Source organism: Lycorma delicatula, chromosome 1 (genome assembly GCF_047948215.1).
Source record: "Lycorma delicatula isolate Av1 chromosome 1, ASM4794821v1, whole genome shotgun sequence".
In the NCBI taxonomy this organism is placed as follows: Eukaryota; Metazoa; Arthropoda; class Insecta; order Hemiptera; family Fulgoridae; genus Lycorma; species Lycorma delicatula.
This window is the reverse complement of record NC_134455.1, coordinates 3,832,132-3,845,895: the sequence shown is the minus strand read 5'-3', so window position 1 is coordinate 3,845,895 and position 13,764 is coordinate 3,832,132. Positions and strand designations below refer to the sequence as shown.

The following is a 13,764-nucleotide window of genomic DNA, read 5'->3' as shown; positions in this document are numbered from 1 at the left end:
CAATCGGTACACAACTCGATTCCTTTCAGGGCATGGTGCATTTAGGATAGTTTGGCTGATTCGGACTTGTTCCCGAACCGTAGGGTCGATAGCACTGCCGATCATGTTTTTTATGTCTCCCAGTACGAGGCTGAACGTACCAGAGTTGTTAGGGAGCTCGAGAGAGTGAATTCCTTTCTTGATAAGCGGGTCAACTGGAAGACTCGCAGAGAATGGACTATCTTGGCTGGCTTCCTGTTCCTCGCTCTGAGCAGAGGCTGAAGGGGTATAGTAAAGTAGCACCCCGGGTGGCTAGGGACCACCTGGGTAGTTGATTGGCCGAAGGTAGGCATCAAGCTACAGTTAGTAAAGTAACTGTGATTATTGATGAATTGATAGCTGTCGGCGGAACGACGACTGCACTGCCGAGGATATGGGTTAACATGCAGCCGTGAGGTGTAGCGTCGTTTTTACGAGGGCAACTTTGAACGAGCAACCATCACTGTCGGCAGGACGGCGACTGCACTGCCAAGGGCATGGATTCCCATGTAGCCGTGAGGTATTGCGGCATCTCGACGATGGTAATAAGTTGAAGTAAATGTCATGCGGCACTCTGCGATGGAGCTGAGTGGTTGTAGGAGGTATGTCCACCTCTCCCTGGTAGACCAGACCGAAGTCCATAATGAAACCAAGTCAGGGTTATGAACTAAAAGTTGAGTTCACTAAGGGAACTAGGGCTAAATTTCGTTGTTGCGAACATTTTTGGTGGTGTTACTATTCAACTGCCTCAAAAATGTAGAACTAAGCGCGGGGTTCGTGCTTCCGTGAAAGAAGAGCTAGTTCAGAGGGCTATGATGTAGGAAATTCAAGATGTCTGGAAGAGGCCTGCAGTGAAGACAAAAGCTCAGTTTAAAAATCACCAATGTAAATGTCAACCAAGGCATTTACATCAGTGGCATGCCAACAAGGCCTGGCTTATTACTACAAGATGTATAAAGTTAGAGGGTAAAAGACAACTCCCATTAAAGCCCATCAGGGCTAGGAACGGGGATGGTGGTGTGGCAACAGGAAGCATCACAAGGTGGGTGTCTTCCCCTACAGGGTTGGAATGATATAAACTTTGGGTAATATATTTGCAGATATATCAAATTGCTTGCCCCGAATTGCAAAATTCATGATTTACATAGGCATTAAATGCAATGAGACAATAATTGACAATGTTGGATGATCCGTTTATTATCACCCTGCATGTTTAAAGTTGTTGAATGACCAGTTTTCTGTACTTCTCATACAATAAGTCAGGTGACTTATCATCTGCAATTTGAGTGTTGCAAATATACATTTGAAGATACTTTTTTGAATATTTTCCATTTATCATGCATGGTGATGACATATATCACCAATGTTTACAAACAATGTCACATAATAATCGGTCTACATTTTTATCAGGAATGTTAAGTCTTTAGAGCTAGGATGGACTGTATTAATTGTTGATGAAAGAATGAGACAATGTTCTTCTAGGTAATTAAAGTTAATTCGTAAAAATACTAAATAACATGTCACATAAGATGACGAAATACTGCACCAAATGGGATTCTTAACTCTAATGAATGTATGAACTGGCTCACAGGCCAGTACTAATAGAAACTAGAGAGCAGCACAAGCTGGCTCAAACTAGGAACGGAACAAGGAGTTCAGCAGATATTATAAGCAGTTGACCAAACCAAATATTTCTTTTTTGTTAATATGGTTTAGAAGGTTTTTTCATTTTCAAATAAAAAGCTCCAGTTACATCAGTAGATTTTTGAACAGTGAATAGTTAGTTTTTTTTATTTCTTGGCCTTTCAAGATTATAAATAAATCTAGATGCCCATGTTTATGCATGTGTCATATAGTATCTTGAGATTTCTCATGAATATATCATGGTGAACCAATGAAAGAGGAGGGAAGTATGTAACTTTAACCCATGTTGTTAGCATTAACATTGTTGTCTTGTTGCACAGTATCTCGAAGATGAATGTAATCATCAGCACATAATTTTCTTTGGTTATTACGAATAAAGGCTAATTTTACAGTGATCATTTTGACCATCATGTCAACACAATATTGAATAAGTTTCTGTAACAATGTAAAAAATTGTAAAGGTTAAGCATACAATTGCATGTAGGAAACTGTTTTATTTCGTACATTATTATTTACTGGAATAGTTACATAATAACCATCTTGACCCTTCAGAAACATAAGGGATATTGCATAACAGTGATGAAGCTCAGACACATGTTGCATTTGACCGTCACACCAATCTTATGATTATATCTCAAGGTCCTTTATTTTCATTGACAGTAAAACAGCAACTTCATTAGTAGTTGTAGCATTATAGTGACCCCTATGCTGATTAACAGGTTTACAGTCAGCAGGAATTATTAATTTAAAATCTTTTACGGTACCCAAAGGTGTGTTGTCAATATTACATATGAACTCTCTGCTCAAATTATGTTCCAGCAAAACTTGCTTTGTTTATTGTACATGCTCACATTTTTATTTTAGCCGCTATTGGCACAGAGTGGACCAATGGTGGTGTGCCGGTTGGATCCCTCCATGTTAAAAACAAAGCTTTCCTTTACACTCTCTCCTGCTGGAAGCAGCCCATTGTCAATTAATTTACATTTTTAATTTAACTCTAAGTGTAGATTATTTTTATTTACTTATTATTTATTAATTTTTTTAATAAAAGAAAGGATTTATTAGTTTCTTAGGATTCTTTATTTAGTGGCTCCTATGTGACTCTCTCCCACTAGAAGCAGTCCATTGTCAATTAATTTACAGATTATTTAATTTAATTTCTAAGCGTAGATTTGTTGGTACTGAATTTATTGTTGGAACTGAAATTTTGGTCCCATGAGTACCTGCAATATAATGGACCACTCCAGCAGAGCGCACACGTATTGGAGCTAGAGCTAAAAACAACTGGATTTGCCCTGATGCCCAGAGGACATCGTTCAAGACTCACTACGTAGAGCCATTCACCCATCGGCACGATAGTTCCCACCTTAGGTTACAGTTGCGTTTTATAAGATGTCACAACACTACAGAGTGTAAATGTTAAGAGAAAATTGTGTTGGATGTTGTTGTGTAGTTGAGTAAATGTATATGTTGTAATTTGTGTACAGTTTCTTGGTGTAGTAAATATGTATAGTGTAAAGTATTCTGCAGCTCAGTGTGTAGTGGGAAGAAGAAAGGCTGCAGAGGCTAGGCCTGTGGGGACGCCGACCCCAAAATCTTAAAGAATAAGACTCCCCATCGGGGGTTAAGTCATATACACAGGTTACAGACAGACAATACACCATAGCCTGTAACCATGTACACACCTGAAATTCATTACAAATTAAAATTTTCCATCCAAGAAGCAAGAAACTTCAGATTAAAATAACCTTCCGGGAAGGTCTAGTGGTAAACTCATCGCAAATCAGTTGATTTTGAAGTTGAGAGAGTTCTAAGGTTCAAATCGTAGTAAAGGCTTTTATTCAAATTTGAATAGTAGGTCATGGGTACCGGTGTTCTTTGGTGGTTCATTTACATTCATACATATCACCCTCTGAAGTAATACCTTACGGTTATGGAGGCAAAAGTTCAGATTAAAAATAAATATCTGCAGATTTTAAGAGTGAAATCAGAAAAATTTATTTTGGGAAATGTACAAAGGGTAAAATATTTGCATCACCCTTGTATTTGCTCAATAGATCTGTTTTTTCTTTTTTTTTTTTTTAATAGACTGTAACTGTAATTTCATTTCAAAGCTGGTAATAGTCTTTTTTATTTCAAATTAAATACAAAACAAAAATTGTCAATTACAATTACAAAATATTTACAAAAAATTAGATTGATTGATATCTTCTCTCTTTTTACATGTACTTCAGTAAAATTCTCTTGACCTTTGTACATCATAACACCAATGGAGTGAAGAATCCACAGCAGCAACATTAAACAAAAGACAAATAAACAGTAAATCAGGATTAATTTTATAGTTTTAATATAACATATGTACTTAATATATATAATTTAAATTTTATTAAATAAACCACTTATTTCACGGGATCTCACATCCTGTTATGATTAAAATAATTACATTATTGCATTGTGTTAATATCAGAATAGAATATAACTGTTTATTTAAGAACAGTTGTAGATTCTGAAATAAATTCAAACTCAAAGTTATCTTCACAGGCTGGACTTTCACTATCCACAGCTTTTAGTACTACTAAAAAATTACAATTGCATGCTTATCACATCAGTGGCATTCAAGACTTGAAAGAAGTAGACCAACAGTATTGTCATCCATTTCATTCTCTTGTTGATGAGAACGGTACTGAAATTTTGGTTAGTGTTTACTTCAGCGAAAAGGCATGGTTTCACTTGGATAGCTACATTAACAGCCAAAACTGCTGAATATGGAGTGCTGAAAATCCTCAAGCGTTTCATGAACGACCATTACATGCACTTAAAATTGTGGTGTTTGGTGTGCGATCTTCTGGTGTTGTGTAATAGGGCCTTTATTTTTAAGCAAATCAGTAGATGGTGTGGTTTGATCAAACAGTTTATTGCAATGAATGAGAACATTGGTTCCACGCAACATGTCATACTACTAATGAAACGCTGGATATGTTAAGGGAATTTTTTGGCCGTCGTATAAAAAGGGTTGTGGCCTCCAACATTCCCAGATCTTACACCTGCAGACTTTTACCTTTGAGCGTATTTAAAGTGTTGTTTTTAAAAATAATCCTCATTCACTTGACAAATTGAAGGCTAACATTGAAAATAAGATTTCAAAGATTACCGAGTAAACATTATGAAAAGTGGCTGCAAATGTTATGAAATGTGTACAAACCAGGTATCACAGGAAATCATCTATTGTAAAGTTATTAAAGGTAACTTGAATATTGTTGTATAAGTATTGTATGTACATCATCAAACAAAGGGATAGGTCCTTTTTGAAACACTACTCACAATAACTTATGAAACAATACATTTTTGATAAAAAAAAATGAGGAAATCAATAACCCAAAAATTTTTTCTAAAAGTAACAAAAAAATTTAAATCAATTTTTAATTATAATTAAAAATATAATTCTAGATTAAATCATTTTAGACCGACTGGCCCCCTAACTCAACCGGATTACCTGAAGTGGTTATGAATGTAAATAAACAAAATACCTTAAATGTAAATGAAGACGTTAATAACTAACATATATTCTAGAACACAATAGACCATACCATACAATAAAAAAATAAATTACTTGTAACACAGAAGATTCAAAATTTATTAGAAGGTATCACCATTATAAGAAACATATATCAACAAACTATTTTGAATTTTAACGCCATTATACACAAAAAAAATACCTTACCTATAAAATTTCCACCATCAGAAATTGTCAGAAATATATTTGCAGCATTTTAAGAGTAAATTATTAGGTGGCAACACTCATACACAAAGTTTGAATATGGACATGGTATGTTAATGATATTCTCTTTATATATAACCCAATCATAAACAATCAACATCTAATATTCTAACAATAGAATGTTAAATTATTTGAATGTCAGTATTGAAATAAATAAGGACAGCCAAATTGAAACATCTGTATACAGAAAACCTACATATAATTTTTTTTTTTTTTTTTTGGTCTCCAGTCATTTGACTGGTTTGATGCAGCTCTCCAAGATTCCCTATCTAGTGCTAGTCGTTTCATTTCAGTATACCCTCTACATCCTACATCCCTAACAATTTGTTTTACATATTCCAAACGTGGCCTGCCTACACAATTTTTTCCTTCTACCTGTCCTTCCAATATTAAAGCGACTATTCCAGGATGCCTTAGTATGTGACCTATAAGTCTGTCTCTTCTTTTAACTGTATTTTTCTAAATGCTTCTTTCTTCATCTATTTGCCGCAATACCTCTTCATTTGTCACTTTATCTACCCATCTGATTTTTAACATTCTCCTATGGCACCGCATTTCAAAAGCTTCTAATCTTTTCTTCTCAGATACTCCGATCGTCCAAGTTTCACTTCCATATAAAACGACAACATATACTTTCAAAAATCTTTTCCTGACATTTAAATTAATTTTTGATGTAAACAAATTATATTTCTTACTGAAGCTCGTTTCGCTTGTGCTATTCGGCATTTTATATCGCTCCTGCTTCGTCCATCTTTAGTAATTCTACTTCCCAAATAACAAAATTCTTCTACCTCCATAAACTTTTCTCCTCCTATTTTCACATTCAGCGGTCCATCTTTGTTATTTCTACTGCATTTCATTACTTTTGTTTTGTTCTTGTTTATTTTCATGCAATAGTTCTTGCGTAGGACTTCATCTATGCCGTTCATTGTTTCTTCTAAATCCTTTTTACTCTCGGCTAGAATTACTATATCATCAGCAAATCGTAGCATCTTTATCTTTTCACCTTGTACTGTTACTCCGAATCTAAAGTGTTCTTTAACATCATCAACCGCTAGTTCCATGTAAAGATTAAAAAGTAACGGAGATAGGGAACATCCTTGTCGGAGTCCCTTACTTATTACGGCTTCTTTCTTATGTTCTTCAATTGTTACTGTTGCTCTTTGGTTCCTGTACATGTTAGCAATTGTTCTTCTATCTCTGTATTTGAACCCTAATTTTTTTAAAATGCTGAATATACTTTATTCCAATCTACGTTATCGTATGCCTTTTCTAGGTCTATAAACGCCAAGTATGTCGGTTTGTTTTTCTTTAATCTTCCTTCTACTATTAATCTGAGGCCTAAAATTGCTTCCCTTGTCCCTATACTTTCCCTGAAACCAAATCGGTCTTCTCCTAACACTTCCTCCACTCTCCTCTCAATTCTTCTGTATAGATTTCTAGTTAAGATTTTTGATGCATGACTATTTAAACTAATTGTTCTGTATTTTTCACATTTATCTGCCCCTGCTTTCTTTGGTATCATTACTATAACACATTTTTTGAAGTCTGACGGAAATTCCCCTTTTTCATAAATTTTACTCACCAGTTTGTATAATCTATCAATCGCTTCCTCACCTGCACTGGCCAGTAATTCTACAGGTATTCCGTCTATTCCAGGAGCCTTTCTGCCATTTAAATCTTCTAATGCTCTCTGAAATTCAGATCTCAGTATTGTTTCTCCCATTTCATCCTCCTCAACTTCCTCTTCTTCCTCTATAACACCATTTTCTAATTCATTTCCTCCGTATAACTCTTCAATATATTCCACCCTTCTATCGACTTTACCTTTCGTATTATATATCGGTGTACCATCTTTGTTTAACACATTATTAGATTTTAATTTATGTACCCCAAAATTTTCAACTTTCCTGTATGCTCCATCTATTTTACCAATGTTCATTTCTCTTTCCACTTCTGAACACTTTTCTTTAATCCACTCTTCTTTCGCCAGTTTGCACTTCCTGTTTATAGCATTTCTTAATTGCCGATAGTTCCTTTTACTTTCTTTACATTCTTATATTTTCTACGTTCATCCATCAGCTGCAATATATCGTCTGAAACCCAAGGTTTTCTACCAGTTCTCTTTATTCCGCCTAAGTTCGCTTCTGCTGATTTAAGAATTTCTTTTTTAACATTCTCCCATTCTACTTCTACATTTTCTACCTTATCTTTTTTACTCAGACCTCTTGTGATGTCCTCCTCAAAAATCTTCTTTACCTCCTCTTCCTCAAGCTTCTCTAAATTCCACCAATTCATCTGACACCTTTTCTTCAGGTTTTTAAACCCCAATCTACATTTCATCATCACCAAATTATGGTCGCTATCAATGTCTGCTCCAGGGTAAGTTTTGCAGTCAACGAGTTGATTTCTAAATCTTTGCTTAACCATGATATAATCTATCTGATACCTTGCAGTATCGCCTGGCTTTTTCCAAGTGTGTATTCTTCTATTATGATTTTTAAAATGGGTGTTGGCAATTACTACATTATACTTCGTGCAAAACTCTATAAGTCGGTCCCCTCTTTCATTCCTTTTGCCCAGCCCGTATTCACCCACTATATTTCCTCTCTTGCCTTTTCCAATGCTTACATTCCAATCTCCAACTATTATTAAATTTTCATCTCCTTTTACGTGTTTAATTGCTTTTTCAATCTCTTCGTATACACACTCTACCTCATCATCATCATGGGCGCTTGTAAGCATATAGACGTTCAATCGTTGTCTGTTTAGGTTTTGATTTTATCCTTATTACAATGATTCTATTGCTATGCGTTTTGAAATACTCTACTCCCTTCCCTATCTTCTTGTTCATTATGAAACCTACTGCTGCCTGCCCATTATTTGAAGCTGAGTTAATTATTCTAAAATCACCTGACCAAAAGTCGCCTTCCTCTTCCCACCGAACCTCACTAATTCCTACTACATCCACATTTATCCTATCCATTTCCCTTTTTAAATTTTCTAGCCTACCAACCTTTTTTAAACTTCTATCATTCCACGCTCCGACTCGGAAAATGTTATTTTTTAATTTTCTGGTGACCCCTTCCTTAGTAGTCCCCACCCGGAGATCCGAACGGGGGACTAGTTTACCTCCGGAATATTTTACCAAGGAAAGCGCCTCCATCATTGCTATATGAAAATGCAGAGAGCCACATTTTCTTGGAAAAAAAGCACCTGTAGTCCATTGCTTTCAGCTACGCAGTACTCAGAGAACTGAGTGATGTTGATATATGGCCGTTTAAATCATTCTGACTCATGCCCCTAACAACTACTGAAAGAGCTGCTGCCCTCTTTCAGGAATCATTCCGTAGTCTGGCTCTCAACAGATACCTCTCCGATATGGTTGCACCTTCGGTCCAGCTACTCTGTATCCCTGAGCACTCAAGCCCCCTCATGATTCATAGAGCAACGGCAAGGTCTCATGATTCATAGAGGAGGTTACATATAATAATATATAAAAAATCAAATCACACTCCTTGGTCTCTTAAAATTAACACGTATAAAATAATTAACATAGCAGTCAAACATACACATGATAACAAAGAAAAGTTAAATAATTAAATAAACATCATGAAAATATATAGCGACTGAAAATGGATATGATAATACTTTAATAATATTTATATTAAAAAAAAACTATCAAAACACAAGACACAAAAACAGGAAAACATCTACACAAAAGTATTTATACACTATTGGATGTAATGTTTGGGATCAGATTTTGTAACTTTTCTCCAAAATAACAACTTTAGAGTCTGACTGAGCCTCCATGAGGTGCGCCTGGATGTATCTGGAGAAATTTGTCTGGTGAACTGAATCTAAACAAAGTTCACAGCTTCATTTATAATAAATCACACCTCACTAGATCATATCTAAAGTTGTAACTCGAAACCAAAGCAAATCACCTACATTTCCACTCATGGACCAACACAAAATTCTCATCATGGGTCTGCAGGAAATAAGAAATACCGACCAGGCACCATAGAATCTCAAGGATATAGGCTCTATAAAGGTACACCTGGGAAGAGTGATGAAAAATGTCCCACAGTTTAGAACACGCTTTTTACTCCATACAAGAATTCAATCACAATTCCCAAGAATCTCAACACTCACCCTACAAGCATCTAAAATCTACACTATAATAAACACCCATACCCCTACTAATAATAAAAATAAATATCCAAAAGACTGTAAAAAAACATTCTGGGATCTAATCAACCTGAATATAAATAACATCTTCAAAAACCATGTTAAACAATTAATCAGAGACTTCAACGCCCAACTAGGCAGAGAAAGAAGATATCATTAGAAAATAGCCATCTAAAAGAAAACAAATAAAACTCATCAGAATCCACAACCTAATCTTGAAATTCACACATTTCTAAAGGAAACCTCAAAACCTGGAAAACCCTGACTACACTAAAGGAGAATGACAACAAGACCATTACTTGATGGAGAAATACTCCCACAAGGAGATCTATAATGGAAAAGTCCTCAGAGTAGTATACACAGGCTCAGATCACTACATAGTCAAAATTAAAACTAAATTTACTCCCTAAAGAAAGCAACAAAACCAAGCCCCTAAAACTAAAAGGAAAATGGACCTACATAACTAATCAAGAATGAAAATGAACAAAATGCAACCGAAACAAAATCGCAGATAAATTCAAAGATCTAGTCAACAACCTTAAACAAATCACAGAAAAATTAGCCCCCAATAAAATCCTGTAAAAAACATCAATAATGGTATAAAGGCATCAAGCAAGGCTATTTCACCTATCCCAAAAATCAGAAACATCCTTCCAAAATCTAGTAAAACAAAGAAAAGAAACCACCCGAACTCTAAGGAGAATAAAATTACAACATCTTAAAGACACGCTGAAAAGTCAATAGAAGAATTCAATGAAACAACCAAAATACTATAAAACCTTAAAAAATCGGCTCCAAAAATTCAAACCCCCCAACCCAACCCTACAAATAGAAAATGAAAATGGTAAACTGGCATATAAATAGACAATGTGGAAATCCTAGCTAAATATTAAAACAAACTCCCAAATTGCAAAGAACCAACAGAACTCCTAAACTTTAACACAAACATCCCAGTAACAATACCACAAGAAAACATCATACCTTCCACAATAAAAAAACCCTTCAATGATACCATGTGTAAGAGGAGACTAGGATTCTTTGGACATATCATGAGACTTCTAAAAGAGTTAGTACAGTACAATCTCGACTCGAAAAACACTCAAGACAGGATGCAGATGGATCAGAGAAATAAGAGAGGAACTGAAGTAAATTGGCCTTATACCAGAAGACACCACAAATAAAATAAAATTAAAGAAGAACAAAACCACACCCTTCACACTCAAGAAAAAACATGAACATTTTCAACAGTATAAAGGACATAAAGATCGGAACGTATGAAAAAGTACTGGAAGGATTGCAAGGCCCAAAGGGTCCCATCAAAGATATTTGGATAATGGACTGACTAAAGTAATCCTATGCAGTCATAAAAGATAATAATAAAGAAATATTTAAACCAGCATATAAACCTATCACCGTATAATAAAATATTTAAAAAATTAAATAATGATAAAATAATCTTTGTAGAATTTATAAAATGAAATTTAATTGTGTTTGTATTTATATAAGAAAAACAAATAAATCCTTTAAAAGTAGATTCCTTTAACATTGTACAAATTAAAAAAATAATTATTTACTGTTAACTAATATGTTAGACCATCTAATGAACAATAAATATTATATTTGATAGTATCACAAGTTTAGAAATATTAGAAATTAATCGATGACATAAAATGAAATATATGAGAAAAATATTATATATGCAAATACAAATAAAATTTCAATTTGATAAACCATCAGAACGTGTTTGAGGGAAATAGATAGTAACATAAAAAAATTATATGCAATTTTCATTATTTAAATCATGTCTGAGGAAGATGCAGGATCTCATGAATCTTTTATAAAAAATTAAGGTAAGATATGTCTTATCTCAATATTCTATACGAGGTGATTTATTTAATAGAATTTAAATGTAATTTAACAGTACAGAGGAATATATGAACCTTAAAAAACTAATTTCCTTAAAATAATAAATTAGCCAACCCATCTAGCAAGAACCTGAACCCTCAGGGCTCAGGTCAGTCCAGACAAATCCCGAAGCAAACTCAGGGGCTCCTTGAAACCAAGGGGGCCTACCCCACGGCCATAGAGCTTGCTTTGGTCGGCATGTCAGAGATTCCAGGGGTTGGATCCCTCTGGAATCCAACCCCTGGACCCCTGCACTGTACATTATCCTTATGGTTGTGAAAATAATACTGATAAATAATAATTATAATATTAAAGCTTATAGAAATCTGAAAAAAAAAAAAATTACAAAAGATAGAATAGTAACTATGATAACTAAAGTATACAGACCTCTGACAATGAAAAATTCATAACTTATTTCTTTTCCATGGTGGCAAAAATATAATTATGAAATAAAAGGATTAATATATTTTTTCCTTAATGAATATCTTTAAGTCACAACTTCACTTTCCTTGGGGAGGCAAAGAAATAATGAATATTTTTAATATCTTAACCTGCAAAGGAGTTAGGGCCTCGGTCGATTCCTTAAAACCTTCCCTGGGATAACACAAATTTATCCTGCAAATTTGTAAATAATTGGTCAGTTGGTTCTCGCATGATGCAATAACAAACATTTACACATAGACACATATATAAATATATATTTACAAATAACCGTAATCTGTTAGATCAAGAATGTACCTGATCCCAACTCTGTAGGGGAAGACACCCACCTTGCGGTGATTCCAGTTGCTACACCACCCCTCCATTCTAGGCTTTACTGGAGATCATCTTTAGATCCTCTAACTGATTACATCTCATAGTCATCAGCCGGGAGGCCACCGATGCAAACGCCTCAATATAAATTTACATCAGTAAAAATTATTATCACAACCAATTCCTTCGCTTGAGGCTTCTTTTGGACATCTTCACTCTTCTTTCCCTAAAATATCACCTTCTGAACTAACTAACCGAGTTCGTGGAAGCATGCCCTGCACCTAGTCCAATTTTAATACAAATGCTTGTGACTGTAAATGCCTCAACCTCGACTAAGTAATAAGTCAATACAATGCTAAACTCATATCGTTCAAAATGTGTTATATGTAACAACGAAATTCAGACCTACATCCCATCACCCACTATAAAAATTGTACCTGAAGACTGCCCTCGGCAAGACAGTGCCATACTTCGCCACTTGACTTCAACAATCACTGCTATTGAATTAACTGAGGCTTGTTGCCAAAACGCATATCCTTGGCCAATCAAATGTCTTGGCTGAAACCCTACTCCGTTTAAACACCTTAAGCCGATCTACGTAATGAAAGGGAATGGAGGAAACCAGTCGCTATCGACCATTTCCCATGGACCTTCCAATTAACACGGAGATCCAGGAAGGAGTTCATTCTCTCAAGTTCTCGAACTAATCTGGTATGTTCAGCCTCGTACTGGGAACAGACATGGAGGACCTGATCCACCCTGCAATCCAGGCATAGACCTGAATCTACAAAACAAAATCTAGCCACTCTCCTGAAAAGCACCATACCTGGAAAGGAATTGTGTAATATACTGATTGGGGGAAATTACTTAACCCTTTAACAGGAAAATGATTATTTAAAATAATTTTTTAAATATATTAAATAGTGTTAATACAACTGTCAATAGAATAACTTTATAATTTTCAAAATTTTACCATTTTCAGTTCTAATGTTATCAAATGTGGGAACTATACTTCCCAGAGCCCACTGCACTGGAGTTCCCAGGCAATAATAAAATAATTTTTATCAGTCACAAAAGTAGTTTAATATTGTGATTTTTTACAAAAATTATATAACTTATTGCTACAAAGTTATTATATAACTTGAATGAAAAAAGGAGATATACATATTCATAATAAAGTACATACATATGAAAATGAGTTATCTTTTATGAAAATCAGCAAAACATGGGTCGATGCATAAAGGCACCTGGAATTTTTTGCATAAAATTCTTGTTCTTTATTCAAAATCTTTGGAACTACACTGTCTACATCTTCTCCAAGTTGTTATTGACTGCGGAACATGAATTCCTACAGCCGTTGTTCTCACTTCATCTGGTACTCCAACAACGCCTCTCTTTGCTGGTTTGCCTCTGGTTTTTCTAGAAGTGAGACCTCCTATTAGTTGCCTAGCCATTGCGAGTCTGAAATTCAGTTG

At 34.9% G+C, this 13,764-nt stretch overlaps 1 protein-coding gene across 1 annotated transcript in view; it reads right to left on the bottom strand.

The window, feature by feature from the left end:
- Positions 1-3,652: 3,652 nt before the first annotated feature.
- Positions 3,653-13,764, bottom strand: part of LOC142322905 (uncharacterized) — a 53,193-nt gene continuing 43,081 nt past the window's right edge. Inside the window, exon 8 of the mRNA XM_075362022.1 lies at positions 3,653-3,911. The gene's annotated coding sequence lies outside the window, so the exon portion shown is untranslated. The remainder of the gene's footprint in view (positions 3,912-13,764) is intronic.